Here is a 26,435-nt window from a genome sequence, read left to right on the forward strand (position 1 = left end):
AACTAAAGTAACCCAATTAGACAAACTCTTGAAAAGTTAGAGGATTGGCCTAATTTTTTTCGTTTTCGTAGGAAGCCTTATTTTTTCAAAAATGACGTTTAAGCAAAAGGTCTGTTCAACCCCTTTGCTGCTTGACGCCTTGTTGTCAGTGTTTAAATCTAAATATTTGTGCGAAATTACTTTATTTGTCAAAACTATTATCAATATTACATAAAATACATCATTGACTTTGACATTCACATCGTCCCTTAATTTCTTGTCATATGCAACGGTGCAACAACCGGCATCATCAGGACGAAATAAAACTTCAACCGTAATATTATTGTTGAAATAAGTATTATCATGTGCATTTAAAGGAAATGGAACAAAAATGGATACTTTGGAATCTGACTACCTTGTCTATGCTTGTATGACTTGACCGATATAGATTGCAACATTCTACGATAAGATTTAGCATGGTATTTACTTATGCATTTGGTTTCGAGACCGGTATTTATTTATAATTTGGCTGATGCAGCATCAATTCGGTGGTTAAAATCTGTGCAATGAACCCTCAGAGCTTTTATCTAACCATGCGGTATTACATATCCGACGCATTGCGGCAAGCTGGGTTTAAGTTCCGGAGTCTGAAATTGCTAATAGTGGTTCAGTACAGAGCTTAAATTGCCACTATTTAACCACCAGACTACTTCCAATATACATCAGGTAATTTCATTTTCTCACTCTCTCTCTATCTCACTCTCTCTCTCCGTATATATCTATATCTATATCTATATCTATCTATCTATATATATATATATATATATATATATATATATATATATATATATATATATATATATATATCATTATGTGCAGGAAAATAAATTTTCTACTGAAAGCGAGAATGGGAATGCTTTTAGATTTCTAATTAGCAACCCAGGACAAATGTAGAAGATATTATTTCGTTTCATCTATTTTCAAGCAACTGCATTTAATTTTTGCATTTGTTTGTTTAATATTTTTTAGCCACATTGCGTTTATTTTTAAATGATTGTGCAAAATCATTATTATAAACTTCGGTATTGTCAATATTAGATCGCATTTGTCGTTGTTGTCCACTAGTTTTGTGCAACCACATACACTACCATTATTGTTCCCAGTACCACTGCCATCATCATCTGCATTATCAACATCATCTGCTATTTCTTTCTTCGCCCTAATATCGGTATTTTCAGCATCACATATATTTCTAAAGTTACTTCACAGACACATAACGAGTGCAGTTAGTTCAGTTACATAAATCTTGCAATTATTAATTTCAGAGGAATACAAATTATTGCATAAATTACATAATTTAAGAGGCCCCTCAATTATTTTTTGGGATGCGCCTTTGTTTCCATGTTCTGTGAAACATTGACTTGTAACCTCGTTCCCGACAGGTAACGTTTACGTTCCGTATAATAGTGCGACATTTTTTAATCCAACGTTGTTCTCTTGCTCATTTTCACAGTGAATACACATTGTCCTTTCACCTTTATGTGTGAATATTACGTTTGATTCTCCTAATCACTCAAATTCGTTTTTCATTTTAATGACCCTATATCCAAAAATCATATTTAATGTAGGAAGCTTTTATGTAAATTGTGCATATTAAAATCAAGTACAAAGTTAATTACCCGCTTTAATATCATCCTCTGGAACGTTAATTTAAACAGTTTCCTATCTCCTTGCCGTCTTCCATATATTACAAGTCACCATAAGCGTCTCTTGCAGATATCACTGCTGCATTGCTGCATTTACTAATCCTCTAGAATAAGTACCATAGTCCAATCAATTTGAACCTCTTTCAAATAGTACAAAACAAAACCATGTACTAGACTTTTAAATTTCACAATATTGTATCATTCATCCTTCATTGTATAAAATTGCTAACATTTTAAGAGGTTCAGGATAAAATTTAGATTGGTATTTGCTATGGAATCTGTTTTCAGATTGATTTTCATGTGCGTGTATGTATGTATGTATGTATGCATATATATATATATATATATATATATATATATATATATATATATATATATATATATATATATATATATATATATATATATTGTGTGTGAACATGTAAGTATGCAAGAATTTATATGTGCATGCATCTGCACAAAGACTTGTATATATTAATGCACAAATCTTACTGTACATCTATCCAACCATTTATGAGTCCATTCGTCCCTCCATCTTCCCATCCAATCCTTATATTTACATATCTATTCATATTACATTTAGAACACCGAATCATTCTCTGGCAGGAGCTTTGTGTGAGTTAACAGTTTCGAGAGAGAAGAAATCGGTAAGTTAATGTTTGTACTTACACAAACTTAAAAGATTTGATGACAAACTGCATTCATAAGTTTCTATATTCGTATGAATATAGTGCAATTTTTAGGAGTATTATGATTTACATAAAATCTACCACGGTCGTAACGTTTCCATTCGCATAACGATCATTTAGACAATGTGATTCTCTATCGGCACTTACCTTTGGCGGTCTAGTGTGAATCTTCAGTTAATTTTAGTCAGTTTATACTTCTTTGTTCTTAGTCAGGGGTGCATCAGTGGGTCATACAAATGTACCTTACAATCCAGATCGTTCACCCCCATCATATTTATTGGGACTATTGTGATTAAGTTATTTCAAGTGATTTGAGTGTGTGTATGTGTGTGTGAGTGTGTGTTTAACTGTGTCAATTTGATATTTAGCAATTGTTTAGTCATATCGCTACGATGTATGCAGTATGGTAATGTATAGTGATGTCTGTAACTGGACATCACGACTTGGACATTAGCATCATGTTCACCCCAGTCACATTATTCTGATACTAGGCCGACCAATTCTGACACTATTCTCATGATGCTGAGCGCCAAGCGAGGTAGCTGGTAGGAACATTGTATGTATTTGATTCAAACCTGCCACCTCACTCATTCAAGCCGGAACATTTAACCACAAGGGATTTGAAGTGGATGGAAGCATATTATCCTTCGAAGGTGGATCTTGAAAAGGTTTAAGGTTAATGAGACATGGTAAAAACAAAATGATAGAAAAATATAGCTAATTTACCTCCCACGAGACGTTATAAGACCAGGTTTAATGTGTTTTAGAATAAGCATCGTATTTAAACAGAAAAAGATGGATTCACTGAGGTCTTGGCTAGCAGAGTGCTAGCGTTTCTGAAGGCTGTCGTGTTCCATAACTTAACCCAATTAAGGAACCCATTTTAGTTTTGTATCCTCTTTCACTTTCAGCTAATATTGTAATCTCGAGTGACTGTATTCGATAAAGATTATTTTCATTGATCTGATAGTATATACCCTTGTGTCGAACAAAATTTTGTTCTGATTTGGTTTGGCTTGGTTTTCCGGGTTTAAAGCAATTCTGCATCACATGAAGGCTATATAAGTCGGACAGTATATCTGGTGGAAGAATAACCTGTGAAAACTATGCGAAGAATTACAGACCTCCTAAAAGCTACTAGCCAGCTTTCTCACCTACCTACATCGGTAGAGCCGTTATGGGAACCCAGGCGGGGAGAGATGAGAATGAGTTTCTGTGACCTGTAAAGACGAACGCCTTAAACCACTCGATTACCAGTGGCCCCGAATTTCATATTTGGTCCAGTCCATAAACAACCATCTTTATTTATTGCGTGCCTAGGATGCATTACACTCCATTGCAAGAATTTCTTCCGAAATATCTTAGCTGTCTGTAAGTGAGACGTAAAGATAAAGCTTACAATGTTTGTGATATATCGTTACAAGAAATATAATATAGAAGCCTTAGAAAAACGGATTCCAAACGGTGGTGTTTTTTGGCATCTAATTTATGTTCACCTTTCTCTGTCTTCATTTAACAGAGAAATAGCCAAAGATTAGAAAGTGAATTCGAAAGGACATTAAACATGACCAAGTGACTAAATAAAATTTGTCTCTTAATAGAGTCGCATAGATATGCACAATTGTAAGTCATCGCAGATTGAAGCACGCATCCAAAATTGAAAGTAGATGGAAACTGAATATTCTTTGAACATGAATAGTGTATAGTTTTGTTATCAGTGTTACAACATATCAACACAGTCTTAGACCGATACTAATAAAAATAATGATAATAATAATAATAATGATGATGAGAATACATTATATTATGATTCAGCAGGTTTGCACTCTGCAGTTTATTTTAATAGTTGAAGTATGATAGATATCAATTATTTACGGAAATCGCTACCAACATGCTGTAATGTTTAAAGGCAGTAATGTTACTACACTTAACCTGATGTTGTTTTACACTTAACCTGATGTTGTTTATTTCATATCACATGCTTTCGTTGGTATTCTAATACAATTTCGTGCTATGAATGACATTTTGTACGTAGCCCATAACGTGAATATGTTCATTGTCCATGGCTTGCACAGACCATATATGTCACTAACGTCCATATCATGAGTTTATTGCCATGTAACATAGCTGTTATATGTAATAGTTAATGACAAATCTAATCATATATTTGCCGTTTTTGAAAATAACCGCAATCAAACATGCTGGCAATCTGCTTGTTGCTTACGCACATCAATTATATGTTATTTTATCCTTCTTGGTTTAGCAGAGAAATAACCAAATGTATAAAAGTAAATTCCAATAGAGAACGAACTTAACGGGATTCAGAGAAGTTATATTTTAAATGGCGTGGTCTTAGCATTGATGTCTGCTGAATATGAAAGGAAAATACAAGCTTTATGATATTTCGATCATTTCAATGATGAAAGGAAAATACAAGCTTTATGATATTTCGATCGCTTCAATGATGAAAGGAATATACAAGCTTTATGATATTTCGATCGTTTCAATGATGAAAGGAAAATATTTTAATTTCAGATCCTAATCAAGATGTGGCTAACGTCTTCAACTGTCATTCTCCTCTGTATTCTTATGGCTGGAACAGACGGGGTGAAGTGCTTGTACAAGGAGGGTCGTTGTTATGACAAGGGAGACTTAGGAGGAAAATGCAGTGATTTAAGGGGCACGTGCGAAAAAATTACGGAAAGGCAGAAATGCAGATGCGTGTTTCGTAGAGATCAAATGAACGCATAAAGCATGGTCGGTCTCTGAGAACTAGAAGAATGAAGACGTCGTACATAGTCAATATTTGTGTTCCTTTTTCGAAGTAACGGCTATTGTCATTAATACTTAAATGTTTTACGTTTCACAACCAAAGTAAAGGAATGGATATCGATTATCACTTCTTGCGTGTTTTTGTATTTATTGTGCTTCTTTCGCCATTAGCTAAGCCTGTTTTCTGGATATTTGTTTGCGGCTATAAAACGACTGAAAGGCGTTAGAGCTATCAATCTTTATTGTGAGAATGATTTATATTATTTTTCTATCAAGTAATCTAGACCTTGGAATATTGTTGGCACAATTTACTTTGTGAAGTGCAGAGAGAAAATGGGCATTAATGGTAAAAGTTCGTTAGATTTATTGACAACAAGAAGCTAATGCTGAGCGTGATTCAAAAGTAACATGATGAGGTATTTAACTTTCTTGATGATATTGCAATTCATCTATTGGCTGTAGTATACATGCACACTTTAATCTCTTTATCAGTACACCTGTCTGTTAAGATCCACCTGCGAATCTGTATGTCCGCTCTGGGAGTTCAAAACGTTTAAATTCGGATAAAAATGTGCTCAAAGTAATAAATAAATTATGTTTGATTTTAAGTTAGATACAATTGATTTCATATTAGAAGTAGAAGTCTTAGTTGTATTTCAAAATATCTTGACACACATATGAAGTTTTCCATCAATCTTCCCCCAGTAAAAAGACTCAGGTAGGTTCGACAAATTGAGTGGTTGCCCATATATTTCCATATTCAGTTCATTGGTATTATTAATTATATAGCATAAGTCAGTTGTTCTGTGTCATTTGCTCTCGACCAATTAAAAAGAAAAAATAGGTTACAAGCGAATCACTACTCCAAATTACTCACCATAGATCGTATACGATAAGTGACATCACGACTACAGTCACTCATTTGACTATCAGGCCATACTATCGATATGAATCTTTGAAATTAATTGGCCATTTTAAAACTTCAGCGTTGATGTCAGTACAACTTGGTTATGTATGTCTACTCTATCAGTATACTCATTAAAGGCATATATTAAAATAAGCGTTTGTTTTGCATGAGTTAATGCGTTGATAGCCTTACCGCTAATTTTACGAGACTCGTCGTTTTCTATGGTTAAGGTCCGAACACGGCCTCCGTCACTATGGGCAATTAAGTAAACATACAGCTTGCTGCAATAGCTATTATTAAGATTATTATGGGGTTTGTGCATATCGATATTTACATAACACGCAAATACTTTACATTTTGGTATCAGTTTACTCAAATGTCATAAGGTCTGAAAATTCTAATAATTGATGTTCATATTTTACAAAGTTCACGAAGTTATGAAGCATAGAACATTGATTACACAATATGTATATATAGCCTTCTCTCTCGTTAAGCTATATTGGTAAAATTACAAAAGTAATTAAAAAAATAGAACCGAATTTAAAACAATAAATAACAAATATGGCTGAAATAATGTTTAACCTAGTGTAAATGTAAACATAAGGTACGACGGCTACTTTTTGGTACGTAATGCAATGTTAATAAATCTAATTCACTGTTCCAAAAGCACGGAAAAAATATCTGATCGGTTTGTTCAAAAGTAATAGCGAGAAACAACATGTTTTACAAGAGTCATGAAGTCATAAAGAATTACAAATCAATTGCACAGTATATATGCATGGCCTTCGCTCTTCTTAAGTTCTATTTGTATAATTACAGTGAGTTACAAAAATAAAATAAAAATGAATATAAAAGAATAATTAACAAGTATAGTTTATGACTGAATAAAATAATTGTCCAAGAATACCTGAAATGATGTATGAATACATAGGCACAGTCGTTGTGAGGAATCTTCAGGATTACTCAACTTTATGCGCTCCAGCCGGAATTGCCGGAGCTTGTTTCGAAGACTTAACATCGCTCAACAACCACCAATTCAAGCTCACCCTGTTGTCAAGACAAATGCTCTAGCTATCCACTTATTACAAGCGGCATAAGCACCCCTGGAGAAACATCACATATGTGTAGTACGAGATGAGTGGCGACAATACTGCCGTCGGAAGCCAGACGAACTAGTATTCCAGGGGCATTTACAACACCAGAGTTTGACACGTTGCTTTGCAACATCAAATCAGAATTCTTAACGCGTCTTGTCCCGAAGGCAAAGGAATGGCCCCCTTTTTACACCCGGGATGTTAAGGAAAAGTGCATGCCGACGTTGTGGAATCAGTTCATGCATGCAGATGACATTGCTCTTGGGACCCAAAGGCGCTCATATACTGTGCTTGAGGAGGTACTGAACAAAGACTTTGAGGATATGGCGGACTTCTTTAAGAAATGGGGTCTACAGCAAAGTGCAACAAAGACAGTCTCTAGCGGCTTCCACATTAAAAATGCAACTGCGAAAAGTGAGCTTAGCATCCTCCTCAATGGGCAGGAAATAAAAGCAACTCGAAAACAACATTCATTGGTGTGACTCTGAACAGATTACTGACATTTTACAATCACCTGAAGAAAATTACACTAAACCTTGGCACTCGAAACAACCTACTCCACAAACTGGCTAGACTAACCTGGGGCTCTAGTGCTCAGACACTCAAGACATCAGCACTGGCCATCTTTTATTCGATAGCCAAGTATTGCGCTCCTGTCTAGGCTCGATCGTCCCACACCAATTTAATTGATGTCAAGCTCAACACAACAATGCACATAGTCCCTAGAACAATAAGTCCTACTCCTTACCATGGCTGCAAGTACTCAGCAACATTCATCCTCCACATCTGCGTCGCCAGAAAGAACCATAAAAGCTTTGGCTAAGGTCTATGCTAGGTAGAAGCTTCCTCTGTACATTTATACCACCCCACACCCAGCAGTCTGGTTAGGTTCGTTGCCGGATGGTATGACAGCTATTTCGTCATGTAGTGTCGAGTTGACTTTAGCAGATGTTGTAAACTACTCCCTCATAGCGGAACCATCTGTCTGCCCTCCTGGATTCAACCTTCCATGTCATCTTTAGACCACGCTGAACCGTAGACAACCATGTACGATGGGGCCAGGCTGCTGACTCTTTCTGTTGCTGTGGAGCTCTACAGACCATGTCACACATTGTGAGCATCTGTCCACTGGTAAAGTTCCCAGGTTGACTGCAGGCTCTGCACCATGCTGATGACGCAGTTAAATGGCTGAGCACTTTCTGGTATTAATAACTAATTACGTCCAGTTTTTAAGTGTTTGTGATGCGATAGCTGAATGATTTGTTACCAAAGCTTGGTAAAAACTTATAATCTGTATTATGTGAGAAGCAAACCAGTTACGTATTAAAAATTATATTGACATTCGTATGAACGTTTGTAAGTTCCCTGCCACGTTCGAATCAAAGGGGATCGTTTGGCTTTTCCAAAGTTACTTCCTCTGGTAATTTTTCAATATTGTGCTTGTTTCATTCATTTATCCCTTCTGTTCACTTTCATCTAATTTATAAGGTGATTTTGAATGTTAATTTGAAAATATATTAATAAGGTTACTCAAACGCTTACTTAAATTGCTACTTGGTATATTAAGAAGTAAATTAAGAATTAAACTGGATAGATACAACGTGAGGTCCAAGATGGGGAACTGAAAATACATAGTTCTAAGTTTAGCTGTAGGTATTGTAAACCTTATCCGAAATAATAATTGAACAATTAGAAAGAAACAAACAACTTAAATGATGGAGGACAATACCAAAATGACATATCTAAAACAAAGAGACTGCAAATAATGCATGAAACAACGAAGAGAACAAGACAGAGTGTATCATAATAAATAATAAATTTAAATATACCATAATGACGAAAACCTCTTGATTGATTGATTGTGGATTTATGGGGCACCAACTCTGTAAGGATATTTAGCACCACATAAGTATTTATATGCTAGATTTTTCACGGCTGATACAATATTCCTTATTAACCAGGAATAATAAGACCAAAACACAGTAAATAGAAGAGATGGTGAGGGTAATATATGAAGATTCCCAATCAACGTGAAATGTAAATGATGTGTGTCAACGAATAATTAGAGAAGATGAATGCCAGTATCTATGGTGGTTTAGAAATGCTCAATGACATATCACAAAATCTATATTGTGGATTAAGAAATGCTCAATGACATATCACAAAATCTATATTGGGGATTTAGAAATGCTCAATGACATATCACAAAATCTATATTGTGGATTAAGAAATGCTCAATGACATATCACAAAATCTATATTGGGGATTTAGAAATGCTCAATGACATATCACAAAATCTATATTGTGGATTAAGAAATGCTCAATGACATATCACAAAATCTATATTGTGGATTAAGTGTTTGCTTAATCCAAGAAATTTAAGATGCAAGTCACGTTTACCATATCAAAACATTCCGTCATGTGCTGATCATTGTAATAACGATCGCTTGGATGCTGGAGACCTAAACCATCTGTTATAAGCAGTTTACAGTGAAATGTTTATTCGCAAGTAGCGCATTCAGGTGAATCTTTACCCTTTAGTATATATGAGTGGGTTATGTAAATATGACCGTTTTTAATTCGTGCATTGGCAACCTCGTACTAACTTATGATACTGTAAAAGGCTTAGGGTCATTAAACTAAGGAGATTTTCACCACCTAGAACCTGTTGTTGACAATATTATTCAATGACGCCTGCCACGTAATAAATAAAAATGGTTTTATTCCAGGCTCAAAATCAGTGTATGATATTTTAAAATCAGATCGTTGCACAGATAGTGCTATTGTGGCAGTGCTGTCTGCTTTTTCATTACCTTTGATACCAGCAGTATCGGGCAACAAGTAATATATGATTTTTTAAGAGTACACAGCACGGTAGGTTTTATTAGTACATTGGTCAGAAATGTGGTTTCCAAATTCCTATTGTTTAGTGGTCGTAGTACTGATAGCGCATCGAAGATGATACAGCTGAAAATATATCTGGTTTAGATATACATACATATATTTCAGAGCAGGGTCTATATGGTTATTATGTTCGTACCAATATTCAATAAAATATCGGTTGGTTTCCCTTGATGTATCTTCAGTGAAGATTTTAGTAGGATGTTAATGGCGTTGTAGATCAAACTAAATTGTAACAGCTCCATATCATTGAATTCGGAGTTGGTTGCAATATCGCCAGTTATATCAGTTCTATGTGATTAATATTTGAATTCGTTGCTTTATTGGCAATTATATGAGCTCTATAAGATTGGTGTTGAAGGCATTGTACACCTAGATAACACTCTTTATTTGAACATAAACTTGGAACCTGTTACCAGACTTCAAAACCTCGCAGATCTTGGACCTGTGAAATACAAATATGAAATTGTACAACCAGCTGCTGCCATCCTTACAGTCTAGTTTAACGCGGTTCTCGAACTTATTTACTGGTTTGCATGTGAATAACCTTATTCAGTACAGTAAACTTGTATCTCGTTTTATATAAGTAATGTGCTAGCATGGTTAAGATAAAGTGATCAGTTGATCGCATTGCAAATTATTGGATGGTGCAAAGACGCTGCTCTTGTTTGTTTTCAAATCTGAAACCCATAATGTCAGAGTCAATAACAGCCGATTTGCTTTCGTGAGACCTTGTCACTGCAGTCATCAACGAAGACACAGTTCCATTAGATACAGAGTCTATTTCCTCGGTTTTGTATTATGTTACAAATAATTTTGAGTCCCGCAAACACATTTTCACCAACATTTACACATATTGATATCTAATATATATTGTATTAATTATTCGATTTCATTTTCATATCTGTAATACTGATAGTATAGTGTATTTTTACAATTTTAATTTCAATTTCTACTCAAAGTTAAGAATCTGAAAGTTCTATGACAAATTGTTTCTGCCAAATTTAAATGTCTTCAAACTGTCTAAGTTGTGTTGATAATACTTCATTCGATTATCGTACTCAAATTCCTATCACATCATCGTATTTTGTCTAATACTGTGTTAGCTTAATTTTTGTGGCAACACAATTATTATGGATATCCCGAAATTGTACAATGGAATACTTTCATCAAGAAAAATGCGTAATTGATGGAGCAATTCCTACATCACCCTTCTTGTGAAGTAAGTAGAATGCACACGCATTTAAAAACTGCATAATTCAGTAAAACAATGTAATTATGCAGATCAATTCCGTGTCTTCAAGGGTTTTCTTTCAAACAACGCCACTTAAACTTCGATTTTCTCATTTTGGAATCTCACAGGGATAGCGACTTAATAAAGAAAAAATATTGTTCGAGAACTGGGATAGGTGGTGTTAATTTTCTAATAGCAGACAGTTTCAGAATTAGAAGACAATTGTAGAAAATCATTTTGTATTATTAGAACCTCTAACTCATTTTCTAATATTCGAAAAAGGCTATTTTTTTAGCAAAAACTTGTTTTGTGATATAAAACCTGATTTCCTAATATTACAAAATGAAGAGTTTTGTACCCTACATATTGTCATTCTAGTCAGACGTCTATTTGTTACCATGGTCTTAGAAAAGGGGAAACTTGACACAGCTTAATTAATTCTTTATTTTAGTACCGTCTCTAATGAGTTAGCATTTCAAATGACTGAATCATAAAACAGCCTCTCCATTACAAGGAGATACATTCATATTGTACAAGGCACATAATAATACCAGCCATAACAAACTATATGAGGAACCATAGAGGTCTTCTCATAGCTGTACAGGTGGGAAATGTTATGGAAGGAGACATCATATCCGTGCAGATCACTGCGCATTAGGTGCTTTAAATGTATCCATTTTCACGTGCAATTTACGCATTTACATATACGTGTGTGTAAGTGTGTGTTTATATGTATATGTGTTATGTGTTTATATGTATATGTGTGTCTTTTGGTCTGTGTGTGAGGTTCGGGCAGCGGTTCCTGTTAAGCACACATTCGTCTACGGAAACTTATTTTTCTTCATGTTATCACATGATCTTGCCACATTAAACAACGATATTATCAACAACAACCATGATAGGTATTCATTCGTACATACAAATATTCATATGTGATTAGGTAATATTTTTGAATAGGTACGTCTTGGTTCGAAATATAGTTTTCATAGGCCAAAGATGTTACGTACAAATACCACAGAATAGTGGCACCTTTCTGATGGTCTTTCATCTGCTTGATGATGTACGTTTATGGTTCATGATATTTTGTATAATATTACATACTCGTCTTCTGTTATATTTTCTCCAGTTGCATTTCATGCGCTACATCGCGTGGATAAAGAAGTACAGGCCATTCAATTGAAAGGTTCGAGAATCGGGCGATATCATTAGGGAAATGATGATCTGATTGCTTGTGATCGTATGTATTAGGTTCTTAGTCTCGTACCTCAAGTTATCTTAAACTGTACGCTTAATAGATCGTTATTTAAAACTATTCGCAGCGCACAAAATACATAAAAATGATCTGCAACTAGCAACTGTAGCAAACGAAAATATACATACTTATCTGTCTGGATAACAAGCTGACCGAAACATAATTGAAGCGCACTCGTCATAGAGAAATAAAAACAATTGTAACATACATACATACATACATACATACATACATACATACATGCATGCATGCATAGAGTGCATCTTGCCTACTGCATTACTTTTTGTGCTATAAGAAAATACGCATATTAACTAGGACATATAAGTACACTGGAAAAGCCTAAAAAACTACTTTGAGAAACAAATGCATGCGGTAATAGACATGAGAACAAATAATTGTGGGAGAAAAAATGTATTATGTACGAATTGATGTAAATGATATGACATACCATACAGAAAGATATAAACGAAATTAAGCAATTGCCTCCAATGTATTGGACTTGTGTGCTAATTTTTTTTTTTTTTTGCCGTGGTTTCAACAGGCTTTGCTTATAAATAACGACGTTGTTACGTTTCTGTTGATGTTTGTTTTACAACTTTTTCAGTACGAATCCGGTTTAAACGAGATCACCCGGCTTGCTTGACTATTCCCATTTAAAGATATGTGCAATCAAAGTTTCCAAAATGACATCTGAAGTTGCAAAACGTGACTTAGACCGCGTATAATCTTTCCTTTAACATACATTTTAGTGTCTCGCCGTGGTTCATTGTGTGTATAAAAGTCTCCGCATATTTGTACCCATTCGCCAAAATCTTTTGTCGGTTTGTTAATATCATCTAAGGCAAAGTTGCATTGCGCTTGCTAATCTTCATGGATGTCCTTCAGGTGAATACACCATTAAGTTTGCAATAATTTCTGTAAATTAACAATTTATGTCATTGTACTATTATTTATGTCATTGTTTTTATGGCGACATATTAGCAACTTCCCTACATCAATATACCACACGCATATGAAAGCTTAAATTTGTAATGTTAAAATGACATGAAGGTGCATCAATGCGTTCATACAGTGTAAAATGTGATCCATACAAATTGAGACAAGAAAGTTATTTAATCATCAGTGTATGAAAATGTATTGATAAAATATACCGGTAATCATGTGTTTTTTTTGTTTGTTTTTGTTTTCATTTTTTTTAATTTTTTTATATTTTTTTATAAAGAATTAGCTACGTATGAGTTTCTTTTCTTCAATTAAAGTTATGAATGACCAAAGAGAGAGAGAGAGAGAGAGAGAGAGAGAGATTAAAGTGTCAAACGTTTTAGAACTGTTTTCAAATAGGAAGAAAACTCTTGTCCCAGACTAACGCCCAGGGACATTTTACATTTCGCAATGCGCATATGTTATACGCTGGGAGGCTAGGCATTCAGATTTGACTAGCCCTGACAGGCGTTTGAAGAACTCCCATTAATAATACTTAACTGCCTTAATAAGATTGTTTGACAGTTTAAGTTTGTATATGTGTATGTGTGTATGTGTATATCTATCTATCTATCTGTCTATCTATCTATCTATCTATTTATCTATCTATCTATCTATCCATCCATCCATCCATCCATCCATCCATCTATCTATATATCTATCTATCTATCTATCTATCTATCTATCTATCTATCTATCTATCTATCTATCTATTCTTATCTCCGCCATTTCGGAAAAGTCGCTATCTGGACATATTTGAATGGGCAGATAATTTCTGGACGTTAATTTGCTCCCTTTATCCGGAAATCCATGTTCCGAATCCGGGAATCAAAAGCGGGGTCCAAAACGCAAAAGCACTATAAAACTTGCCTCCATAATCAGGACATAATAGGTCCAAAAGTAAGAAAAATTCGACAAAGCTTATATGAAAATATAGAAAGTTCACTAATACAGATTCGCCTACGGCAATATTGAGGTGTATCATTTTTCAAGTCTCTGATTGGTCAAATTCTATAGGCATTTTAATTTCCTAAATTGATCACGTAATCATGGGTGGAAGTACCGTCTTGATACTGTAACCAGCACTTCTGTAAATAATGGATCTTGTTGTACTTGCCGACAAGGGTGCTAATAAGTAAACAAACAAACTGGGATCAAATTGTCCACATTTGATACGTGTCCTTAAGTATCATTGTCCTTTACCAGTTGTATGCAACAAGCACAGTTTGTCGATGACTGTATAAACAAAATGTAGTGAATTAACCTTTGAACAGTGTAGGGTTTCCTTACAGAATAAAAAGCATCGTCTATGGTTGAGTCGTTAGCAGCCAAAACAGATTTAAAATACTACTTATGAAAATATAGTCATTATACTTTTTTGATACTAAAGTGTTTAACTGCAAGATATCACCTTTTAATCTTTGTGACCGATCCAGAGGCCTAAGTGGTTAGAGCGTCCGCCTTGGATGCGGCAGGTCGATGGTTCAAACCACGGCTTACTCAAACCAAAACATGAAACTCTAATGGCGCTCAGCATTAACGGGTTAGTGTATGGACTGGTCGGCTTGGTGTCAGAACAATGTGGTTGGGTGGGACAGGATGCCATATGTATGAAGCATGATGGATCAGTGCTTAAAAAGACAACAGACTGTCATACTGCAGAAACATTATCGATATGACTCAGATTGGTAATGCTGGCAAGAAATGAAATAAAACAAATCAAAAAGAAAACTAACAAATGACACAAACAACAATGTATGCATTGTTCTGTTGCATTATAAGTATTATAGCTACACCATAAAGATGATATAGATGAGCAGAGATACAAGCCAGCATATGAAGTATATATATATATATATATATATATATATATATATATATATATATATATATATATATATATATATACGAATTATACATGCTTAATTTGAGTAACTTTGTTTTGATGTTGATCTGTAGGCATGCTTGTTCATATTTCAGATTGGCTTCTTTAAAGTGTTTTCTCTTTGATAGACGTTATGTTTATGCCTATGCGCTAAATATGTCATTACTTTGTGCATCTGGACAAGATTAGCATGTCGTAGGAGGTTATGTGGAGAAATGTGGTATATAAGAGTTGTTTCTTTGTTTCCTGTCAAAACCCCGCTGTGCCACTATAGCGACAAGGTGAATTTAGCAAAGGGGGAATATTGGGCTGGTATAGCGACAAAACGTATTTGGTTGATATAGCGACAAGGAAAACGGAACAGGTGGGTGACATCACAGTACTGGACATTGGCAGCAATGTTGGAAGGGGTTGAACTCAATTGGGATCAAACAGCAAAACACGACAGTGGAAAAAATATAACGTTATATACCGCCCCGCCAAGTCGGTAACTTCAGCTAGTTCAGCGGTGAAACTATATTACTACTACTACTACTACTAATAATAATAATAATTATAACGCTTGGTGGGGCGGGATATAGAACTGGATACAATGCTTGGCGGGGCGGGACTGACAGGACATATACATAGACATAAGACATATACATATATTTATAAACATAAATATATCACACATAAAATATAAAATAGAAAAAAAATTGTTTAGGCAAGAGAGAATATATATCTTATCAAGATATATGAGTGGCCTTCAAAAGGGCCTTTGAGTTTCTTCTTCTTTTCCTTTTATTTTCTCTCCTTCCTTCTACTTCTCCACCATCTTATCAGTTTTGTCATTAACGTTGTCTTCTTCCTCTTTTCCCCACATCCTTTACCTACTCCTTTCCTGCTTCTCCTCTTTTTTATCTTCTCACTTTCTTCCTCTTTTTCAATTTTCTCGTTCCATTTTCAGGTCTGATATTTTACTTCCTGATCTTCCTTTTCCTCTTTTTCTTCTTTAATTAGCTCCCTTAATATGTTCTTACAGTTTCTCAAAATTATAATTTTGCTCCATAACTCGGTGGGGACTATAATAGTAATCCTCAAAGTTTCACCAACATCTCTTTCATCATCCCCAAATTATCCACTATATCTTAAAACTTTTTTCATTTTGTCCATGATATTGCTTGCCATAGCTGATTATTCAGTGTTGAATGGCGCGAATGTCTCGTCTCGTCTATTAGGATTATAGTGATGTGCGTCCAACTTAGGACATCTATCACTGGTTACTGGTGCCACCGGCACCTATTTAATTACTCCTGGGGGAAGGAATTAGAGCCACATCCCCGAGGCTTTAATGTACTCACAGAGTAGTTTTTAATTAAGCCTTCAGGTTGTGGGACTAGTTAGTCCCTAACAACCTGACTGAATGGCTATTACATGAGAGGGACTAGTATTATAACTCATGTTATGAGAAGATTCAGTTTCATTTGAACGCACCAGGTGTCAACCCAAGCAGTATGTGACGCCTGCTACCATTGGTCGGTAGCAAATGACGTCACATTAGGACACTGGTCGTGTGGCAAGCGGAAATCGTTCCATATCTTGCCACGTGTACGATGTCCGAGCGTGACAAAAGAGTAAAATGCAATCGGCAAGCCAGCCATGGGCGTCATGTACTCCCCAAAACGCCAGTCCGTACTTGGTTCAAATCAAGTCCAGTTTTACTAATGGACAATACAAATACCAATAGTGTGTTAACCACCTGTGGAATTAGTTCAAATCTTCAAGTCTATTAATTTTCCTAATTCCTAATAATCTATCTAATACTAGTAAGTAGTGCACATACATATCTTCCCTAATAGCCCTATTTAACTATATGTCTAAGCGACATATAAAAGTTGGGCCACTGTTAGGTCGTAGAGGTTTGACATTTTCTTGCGGTGTACCAATTGATCATATTAGTGTGAATAAAGTTTTATCATGGAGGGATACCAAACCAAAATGGTTCCCTTAAATATGAGGCAATTTTGGTTTGCTCTTAGAAGGGCTATTTATTTTCAGCACGATTCCTGAAGGTATGTCGGCTGGATTCCTTTTCACATACTTCCCTAGCCGTCCCGGATTCCTTGTATCGCAGGGTGGTGGGTGTCACTAGCCCATGGAGTTGTGCTAAGAAGTCGGCTGCATCAATGAGGGTCGACACTGGGTATTGTGTGTAGGCAACATTGTAGTTATGGTGGAGTACATCCCTACATCCCTACCGTGGTGCCATTGCTGTGGCCAGGGTTTTCTGATTCTTAGTGATCTCCAAGCCACAAAATTTACTGCCTGAATAAACTCTTTTGCTTGGGTTGGGTGCAGTCTGAGGGCACGGATTCTCATTATATCAGGGCCGCTGTCTTCCTCGATTTAGACTGCCTGTTTCTTCTTTGTCGCTTTATTTCGGTTTTTGTTTTCTTTCTATTCTTCTCTAAGGCGGGTTTGTTGTATCCGAGCCGTGTTTAGGGATTCGTGTACATTGCTGGTTATTACTTCTATGTCCTGCTGACTTTGGGCTCTTGTAGTAGGAGTAGATGTTACGAATTTTGGTGTCTTACTCTTGGGTGGACTTGCTACAACGCTCGCAAAAGTTGGTTGTTGTTGTAGTTTTTTTGTTACCCAGATCGAAATCTGGTTCCACTTGGGCAGTGGAATACTTCAGTCCGGCCCCAGTTGTTTTTGTTGTTTGAATTTCTTCAGTTATAACAACTGGTTCTTTCGGCTGCCTTGGATGGTTGATTTCTTTGTTCGTGGTAGATGCTCGGGGCAACTGGGGAAGCTTTCTTTGCTCCCTTTGTTTCCTCGAATTTACATGACTCTGACTCTTGTGCCTATTATTTCTTTCTTCTATGTTGTTTTCCCAAATTAAGAGCAAAGTCGTTCGTGTGGCTTGTGCTCTTAAGCTCCAACCTGTTGCTACCGGGAGGCAGAGGCCATTCATTGCATTTAAGGCTTGTTCTGGGATTAATTTCGTCGCTAGCTCCATTTCTTCTGTGTCCTGAATCTACTCTGTTCGCTGCAGACTATCATGGCGCTAACGTTTTGTTTTTTGTTTGTTTAATTGAATTATAGAGGTGTTCGTCTGCAATAGACATGTACCTCTTGTTTATGGTGCCACAGGCACCTTTTTGATTACTCCTGGGGGAAGGAATGGTGCCACATCCCCCAGGCATTTATGTACTCATAGAGTACTTCTTGATTGTAGCCGTTAGATTGTAGAAACATTTTGTTGTGGCGCTAATGACAAACTCTGTGCTTTATATACTTAAAGCACGGACGTGAAGGAAACATCCCATACACTAGCTTCACATATTTTATACTATCAACACAGAAGGGAAGACAATAACCCCAATATCTACTATCCACATAATGTAGGGACTAGGTATTTTTGTTACGTTATAAAACAAACAAACGTACGCGAACGCATATAAACACAAACACACACACACACATACACACAAACACAGAAGCAAACGTACACGAACGCGTACAAACAAAAAACACACAAACACACAAACAACCGTTCACGAACGCATACAAATACATACACAAACAAACGTACACGAACGCATTCAGACACAAATACACACAAACACATAAACATATCAGTAAAGGAGTTAGTGCTTATAGTCACTATGCTCCACACATACACAAATTGATAACTTGACGAGTAATTTTTCTAGACTTCTGGTTAGCCATGAGTAGGGCTGTTTTTTCGAACTTCAGATGAACCCGGTTAATGGTGACATCTCCCAGGCCGGACACCACAGACACATCGGGTGCTCCAATCTTGCTCTCAAGTCACAGTTATTCTTGGGAGAGCAGAGGCAGCATTAGTAGTCACATCATCCCAGTTTTCACATTGAGGGATAGTGTAGACTTCGCTCAATCTCCTACTCCACACCAGTGGATGCTGTGGCCTCCTTACCTCCTGCGGACGCTGAGGCTCCCGCTCTTGTCTCTGCCTCTCCAGTTCTTGGTCCCAGTTCTCTATTGTGGGACCACGGGTGTTTTCATTGGTAGTGGCCATGGTGCTTGTCTCTGTGGAGGTGTCCTCACCACCGGAATGACTTCACAGCTGTGTCTTAGCATCAGATAAGGCAGGATCTTTTCTTTCTTTTCCTTCTCCTCTTCTTTCAAATTCTTCTCTTTATATTAGTTACGGCTGGCACTTCCCTGGATTGCCTCCCCGGCCAGCTCATCAAGGAGTCGCCTGGCATACTCCATGTGCATATGAAGCTCGAATATTTAGCTGATTATACTCATCTTAAACGTTAACGAGTGAATGCATGGTAGTCAGACTGACGAACGCTCAGCTTTATATCTCTCAAGCCCGAAAGCGATCGAAAAGATCCCTACGATTCGGAACGATATAGTAGCTAATCTTTATGGTGGCGGATATAGAAAAGTCAAATAGCATGTATAGTCACACTGATTATTTTTGAAAACAAGCGACAGACACAATATATTTACAAAACAAAACATTTGTATTCAAACAACAATCAAACAACATATAATTTCAAACAAACAAGCGATTTTTCAAACAAATTTTTGACAAGGTTGACAATGTTGTAAAGTGAAGTTAGATTTCCACGAACGGAACTTACTGGGCAAGAGATATCAATAATGGTCACAACACCATTGATATACTTTGTCATCGTTTCTTAAAGAGTTACAATCATAAGTCACTAAATGTTTTAAGGGATATCCAAGACTGCTTTGATGAAGAAAATACACACAATATCGTCCACACACCATGGAATCTGTGTCTTGTAGTTTCACATTTTCGAATCGTGTCATCTGGGCATTTCTTTTGATAAAGTCGATGATGTCTTCTTCAAAAGGTGGCAGTCCATTCGAATCAAAATACTCCACACAATCATCTTTAGGAGAGTAAACCGATATTTGATGGGTTCCTGTGATATGAATGTCGTCCATGTTGATGACATAATCTTGATGGCATTTAGGTTTGCAATGAGGCAGTTTATCGGTAACACATACCGCAGGATTCCAAGAAGCGCTGTACGAAATGTTGTTCAAAAGGTAATAAAGTTCCCAGGCATCCATTGTTTTGTTTTTTTGTTCTTTTTCATATTTCCATGGGTAATGATAAGTCATTAATTCAATCCTGACTTTTTGCTTGAAAATCTTAGACAAGTAACCGTTTCTTCTCCACACTCTGAGCAAGAGAACTTCTATGTGATGGATCTCTACATTATTCATTGGAGGAGAGGAATGATCAAGCAGATCTTTATACCTCTGATGCAACACAGCTTCTTCTGAGATGGGACCCCAAGCGTTCTCCAAATACTTGTCAAATTTTTCTTCTAGACCTATCATCATACATGTGTCGTGCTGAATCTGACTGGGATGATAGTTTTGACATCCATAACAATCTTTCTTGATCAATTCCGTAATTTTACCCGCCAGATGCTTGGCAAAACATTAGACTGAATGCTGTTCTTGTTCTGGCCATCTGGACCTCATCACTATGCTCTCTTCTTTTTTGTCTTTAAGAGTGGATGGTTCAGCTTCCACGACGTCCTCCTATTCCATTTCCAAAGTTTACTGAAAGAAAGATAACAGTCTTCCATAGTTTCTAATAGCCTAGAATGACTTCTCTCAAACTGTTGATTTATATCATGTTATCAAATTCGGCACACAAGATGACGTTCACCTTGTCTTCAGGGACTGGGTTTACAAACTAAAGTTCCACAGGAATCTGGCAAGATTGTATTAGGTGGAAATGTCACTCTTCACTGCATTTGTCTGGAGTGAAATTAAAAGCCCACAAAGCGTAACCGCCTACGTAATCTTCGTACGAAATGCCATGATTTGTGTTAGTCTTAGCTATCCCGTGGCTTTTTACAGGGACATGTACGACCTCAAGTAATTCTTCTTATCGTCAAGGTCAGGTTCAAAGGATCCGTTACGCAGTGTCTTGCCATCGCGACTGACTTCGATTTTTGAAACACGAAAGTGATGAAAGAGGACAAAAATTGTCATTGTGGATTCCGTTGAAGGCTGAATTCTTGACGATGACAATAATTAAATGTTCGGGTAGCTGTCCTTGGAAAAGACGATCTTCGATCGTGGTTCGCTGACCCCTGGGAATGGTGAAAGTTTTCACTTCAACGCTTCGTATCGGATACTTGCCGTCGTTCTTCTCAAAGTGTGACTGATGTCATTTCCCACTTTAGGTAACACTTCCACGCATCTCACGTAGAGTCAGGCTTCTTCGATTTTGGTTGTGTAATTGTCAGTATCAGCCATTAAAAATAAAGTGTTACTGATGTGATTCAGTCATAGGCGGACATCCACGTCATTCCACAAATATTTCTCTTGCAACCACACGTCCAAAAACAAATGATCCATCAGTTCTAAACGATGGCTTGCTTTGAATGTCTCTCGACGGGTCATAAATTCCGCATTTACATCGTACCCAGCAACTGTAGTCCTGTTGCACTTGATGATGTCCAATGCGTCTGGTTATCATACCAATCAGTCATCCAGATGGGTGTTCTTGGCTTCTTTTCCGTCCGTCAAGAGATTTTCTAGGTAAGCTCGGTAAGGAAAAATATCCATACTACTGATGATCACTTTGTTTATCAAGTGCTAATCCACTCCACTGAACACGGAATGCATTAAATTGTTGACGGGAGCTACTCTGGACGCATCAACTAGATTTGAATTGTTTTCGTCGTCCGTTTTGATCACTTTCACTTTCAAGTACAAATAACTGCAATTCATATCGATGTAATCTTAGGGCTGTTCTTTTATTTCAAACTCCGTGGGAGCTGAATCCATCAAATAAGAGACAGGATGAAATTCGACCCATTGGGATTCTTGCATTGTCATCATGGTGGATGGCATGGGATGAAGATCCAGTACCGACCTGGAAATGGCGCAAGACTCTCGGTGTATCATTGTCTTTCTTTTGTCTCACTGTGATATTTTATAATAATCAAAAACGTCTAAGCTTCGTCCAGTTCTTCTTTTATTAGTCTTTCTAACTCATGGGCATGAAGTCCTCTGTATGGTTGTCTTCATCGTCGTCTATATCTACCTTGTCCTTGCTGTGGCGTCAGGGAAGCAGGAATGACTGACTCGGCAGCGTCCAGGGTAATGATGGGAGTTTCTCGTCGGCCAAAATGTATTTGCCCTTTTGAAGCTAGACATTTTTGCCTGCTGTCAGGAAAGCTTCTTTATGGTTGTGTTTGTCTATGATGACATTTTGAAGAAATTATTTGCCTAGCGTCAACGCGGCATCGTTCTAGGAGTGCAATCCTCTCGTCACCATCGGTTTTAAAACGGGGACCACTGAACGAAACGCCGATTTCAGTATATCTTCCGAACCGTGTCCTCGCTCTTGGGCGACTTCTTGGTACACAGGATATATGACCTATAAGTTATTAGATGATCGTTTTCGAAAATGGAGTTTTCACCATGACTTTCCCTTTGGAGAATGTAATATTTTGTCCCAGATCTCCTTTTATTCCAATGTTGACAGTGTCAAAATACGATTTAATAATGGGCAAATAATGAGTATGTACAAATCAGCGGTAAAAGTGATAGGTATTCCCACATTCCTCGTTAGTGTTCGTGGCATAATCCACTTTGAAAGGATTGTATCGCAGTAACGGTGCGTGCGGAAGTGTGTCCCACCACGTTGTACTCCACCACATCGGCCTATACAAAGATCAAATTTAATCCTTGGTTCAATTTTACCGGCTGACGAAATAACTTAAAACCGGGTGTTGCTAAATATGCTGATGTCAGGGCTACATTCCCATCAAATGAGGTGATCTGTTCTCCAGGCCATTCTATTTAGGATTAAAAGTGATGGACAACGTTTGGGCATCTCCAAATTTCATGCATCATGGTACTCGATCGTGACACTTCATTTGGCTCTCTCCAAGGCTTTGCCAAATTGAGTGTAGAAAATGGTGGCAATATTATTCACCAAATGTTTACCATTAAAATAATAGCTGCAGGAAATTTCATCACATACCTGGTCATAGTAGATTTGTGTTGTGTACGATGTTTATATTCGTAAAATTTAGGATCATTGGTATCTAAGTTGTCTTGTATTGTGGATTCAAGTTTTCGACAAAGCTTTGTTTGATTTTCAGTGATGTTTAGGATTTGGGTAGGGATAATCTTTTTCACTAAAGCCACCTCCTAATTGGCTTCATGATCAAATTGGATGGCCGGAAGTAATTTACCGTGAAACAGTATGATGTATTTGTTGGGAAACACCTCCATGGAACTGTCACGGCGTAACGTTAAGTAAAATTGATTATTCATAATTTCCGAGTTCTGCTGTCCGATGGGTCGTTAGAGGTTAAAGAACTGTTTAAAAGAGGATTGTTGTGGTTGTTGTTTGGGTGGTGACAGGTGGAAATGTGACTGACGATAGGCGTAAGACTCCCGTACCCGTTAGAGGTGTATTTCATGTAAAGATTTTGGGAGAAGATAACCTATCCAACTGCTCAGTACAATCGGTCCACAATTGATTGTCTCCTTGTCGCAAACTCAAATTGGCAATGGCAGCATGATGACACTGTAACAAGATAACCGGGTGGGATATCTCGGATTAACAACAGAACACGTTTTGACGACACAGATATATGGTTTAATATGGCGATTTATATGAGTAGTGGATTATGAAGATGTGTGCGTATTTATAATCCAAATATTGGATCTATTTAACATAAAAACGCACAGTTTCAAAGATGGAAAAAATATACAAATAAATTTAGTTCAGTAACCCTAAAATACAGGATAATGATTTCACAAATGATTCAATAATGGAAAAATGAATATAGTTCACTCAAATAGTAAACAATGTAAGTGTTTACACATAGTAAAAAAAATGTATTCGCTCAGGTAGCGAAATTATGTCACTAAACAAGAACGGATATACAATCTATCCTTCCAGTCCTGAATAATACACTGGGTCTTACTAACCCAAAATTAGCATACAGCTAAAAATGCATGTGTGGAGATGCACTCCGTCACCCGTGCACCATATCCGCTCCACAGCTCCTCCGAATCAATTTCACAACCAATATAGACTCCGGACCCTCGGAATACTATGATCACTTGAAATGTTAGACCCTCCGGACCCCCTGGTCCTTTGACGGCTCTACAGCTGGGTCACCTTAGTCACTCTTGGCATTCCGGACGCTAGACATTAGACGCTCCGGCACCTTAAACGCTCCGGACACACGGACGTTTCTACCCTCTGACAACACCGGACACCCCGGATATTCCTACCATCAAAAACTCAGCTGAAAATATACCCGATACAGTGTGCTAAACTTGTTACAGACATAACGTAAGGACGTTATACATGGTAAGTTATAAAGATTATATTATTATGGCAATTACAAAACAGAGGTTCAATAGTAAACCTAACCCTGCTCGATAAGACAATAGTAAACAACTTTTTTTTAAAAAAATGTAACTTTACATTACCAATACAAATCCTGCACTACGTCGCAACAAGAATAAAAAATGCACGCATTATGGTATGTAAAGAAAACTATTACAAACATGCAAAGGTAAATATGGTACTACACTAGTTATGACTTAAACCCCAAAAATTACCTACCCCTACAGCTGGAGTTGTGCGAATCCTTTAAGCAGGCCGCTTGCTGACAAAACCATTAGTATTGTAAAGGTCCTTTACATGTAGTAACGTATTTATACCTTTAGAATTTTCGTTATTCTTTATCAAAGGCACCTTGCACGTGTGGCACAGGACGAATCGTACTCACGATTTCGAAATACAATAGACCCTGATATAATCACCCTCGGGCATCGTTGTACAGCGAAAAGAAACGAAACCCGAGTACATGTATTTAATTAACAACCTTTACACCATTCCGTGACAGACACAAAACAACACAAATATTTGGCAGAAAAAGACGATTTGCGTTTTAGACACACGTAGCAGCAGAGGGGGCGAATCGGACATTTTGTCCAATCGTTATTTTGCTTAATTATTACTTTCTGCACTCAACGATCTAGTGTCGTCAGCGCCTGGTAAAAAAAAAACGACGTCGGTCCATCCTACACGATGGTGACGTCATTTGGTTTAATTAACACCTTCTGCGCGTCGATCCCCAGCGTCGTCAGCGTCCGGTAAGCACGTCGACGACCGCGTCGATGTCATCGCCCCCTCTGCTGCTAAGTGGTTATTTACAATGAAAATTATTTACAACTAACCGAATATTTGGTCAAGTCCGATACGATATCGTGTCCGAGGATCATGTAAATTTATCGTTACGAATCCATGTGGGGTCGACTGAGCATGACTAAAAAAGTTTCGAAAAACATTAAAGTCCATGTCACCGCCGCACCATGTCTGCCAAATATTTCGTAGCGTGTGTGTATCAACGCCGTTGAACACAGCAAGAATATTACAGTTGTCTCTAATTACTTTTGGAATCTGAGTGTATCGTTGAGTGACATATATCACGTCAGTGTTTTTATGCCTGCCTCTGGAAAATATCCTAGCTGGGTTTTTTTGATTGTCTAACATAACATCATCGTACACGACTAGATTGTTAACGTCGCCATCAATATCATCAATACCCGGTGCATCACTGATATCCGTAATAAACTCAATAACATTTTTTTTAGCGATCGCTGATGCATTCTCGTTGAAATCTTTCAACACCTCGTAGCATCGTTGATCATCTACGCTAGGAGCAACCAAATACAACTTATCCCACTTCATCCATCTCATTATTAAATTGAGTAACAATTGCGTCTTGCCGGATCCAGATGGTCCGATGATAATCATCCGGATCGAGTTTGGTAACGCTGCAACATGCTTAACTGGTTCTCTTGTTTTAGTCGCCGAAAAATCAATTATATTCATATCTCTATACATAAATTATGGATCTATATTGTGTGAAGTGTAGAGTGCGTACTGGCACAAATGATATGACAACCGCTACAACAAGAAATAACAGATCGGCGCTTACTGGTAAGTGTGTACAATGCG

At 37.1% G+C, this 26,435-nt stretch overlaps 1 long non-coding RNA gene across 1 annotated transcript; it reads left to right on the forward strand.

The window, feature by feature from the left end:
* The first annotated feature begins 546 nt into the window (after positions 1-546).
* On the forward strand, positions 547-5,276 carry LOC149771990 (uncharacterized). Its single transcript, XR_016418032.1, has 3 exons — positions 547-705; positions 2,269-2,332; positions 4,910-5,276. It is a non-coding gene; the product is annotated as an uncharacterized LOC149771990 (long non-coding RNA).
* The last annotated feature ends 21,159 nt before the right edge of the window (positions 5,277-26,435 follow it).

This window comes from Sinohyriopsis cumingii, unplaced genomic scaffold (assembly GCF_028554795.1).
Source record: "Sinohyriopsis cumingii isolate HCF-2022 unplaced genomic scaffold, ASM2855479v2 utg001527l, whole genome shotgun sequence".
In the NCBI taxonomy this organism is placed as follows: domain Eukaryota; kingdom Metazoa; phylum Mollusca; class Bivalvia; order Unionida; family Unionidae; genus Sinohyriopsis; species Sinohyriopsis cumingii.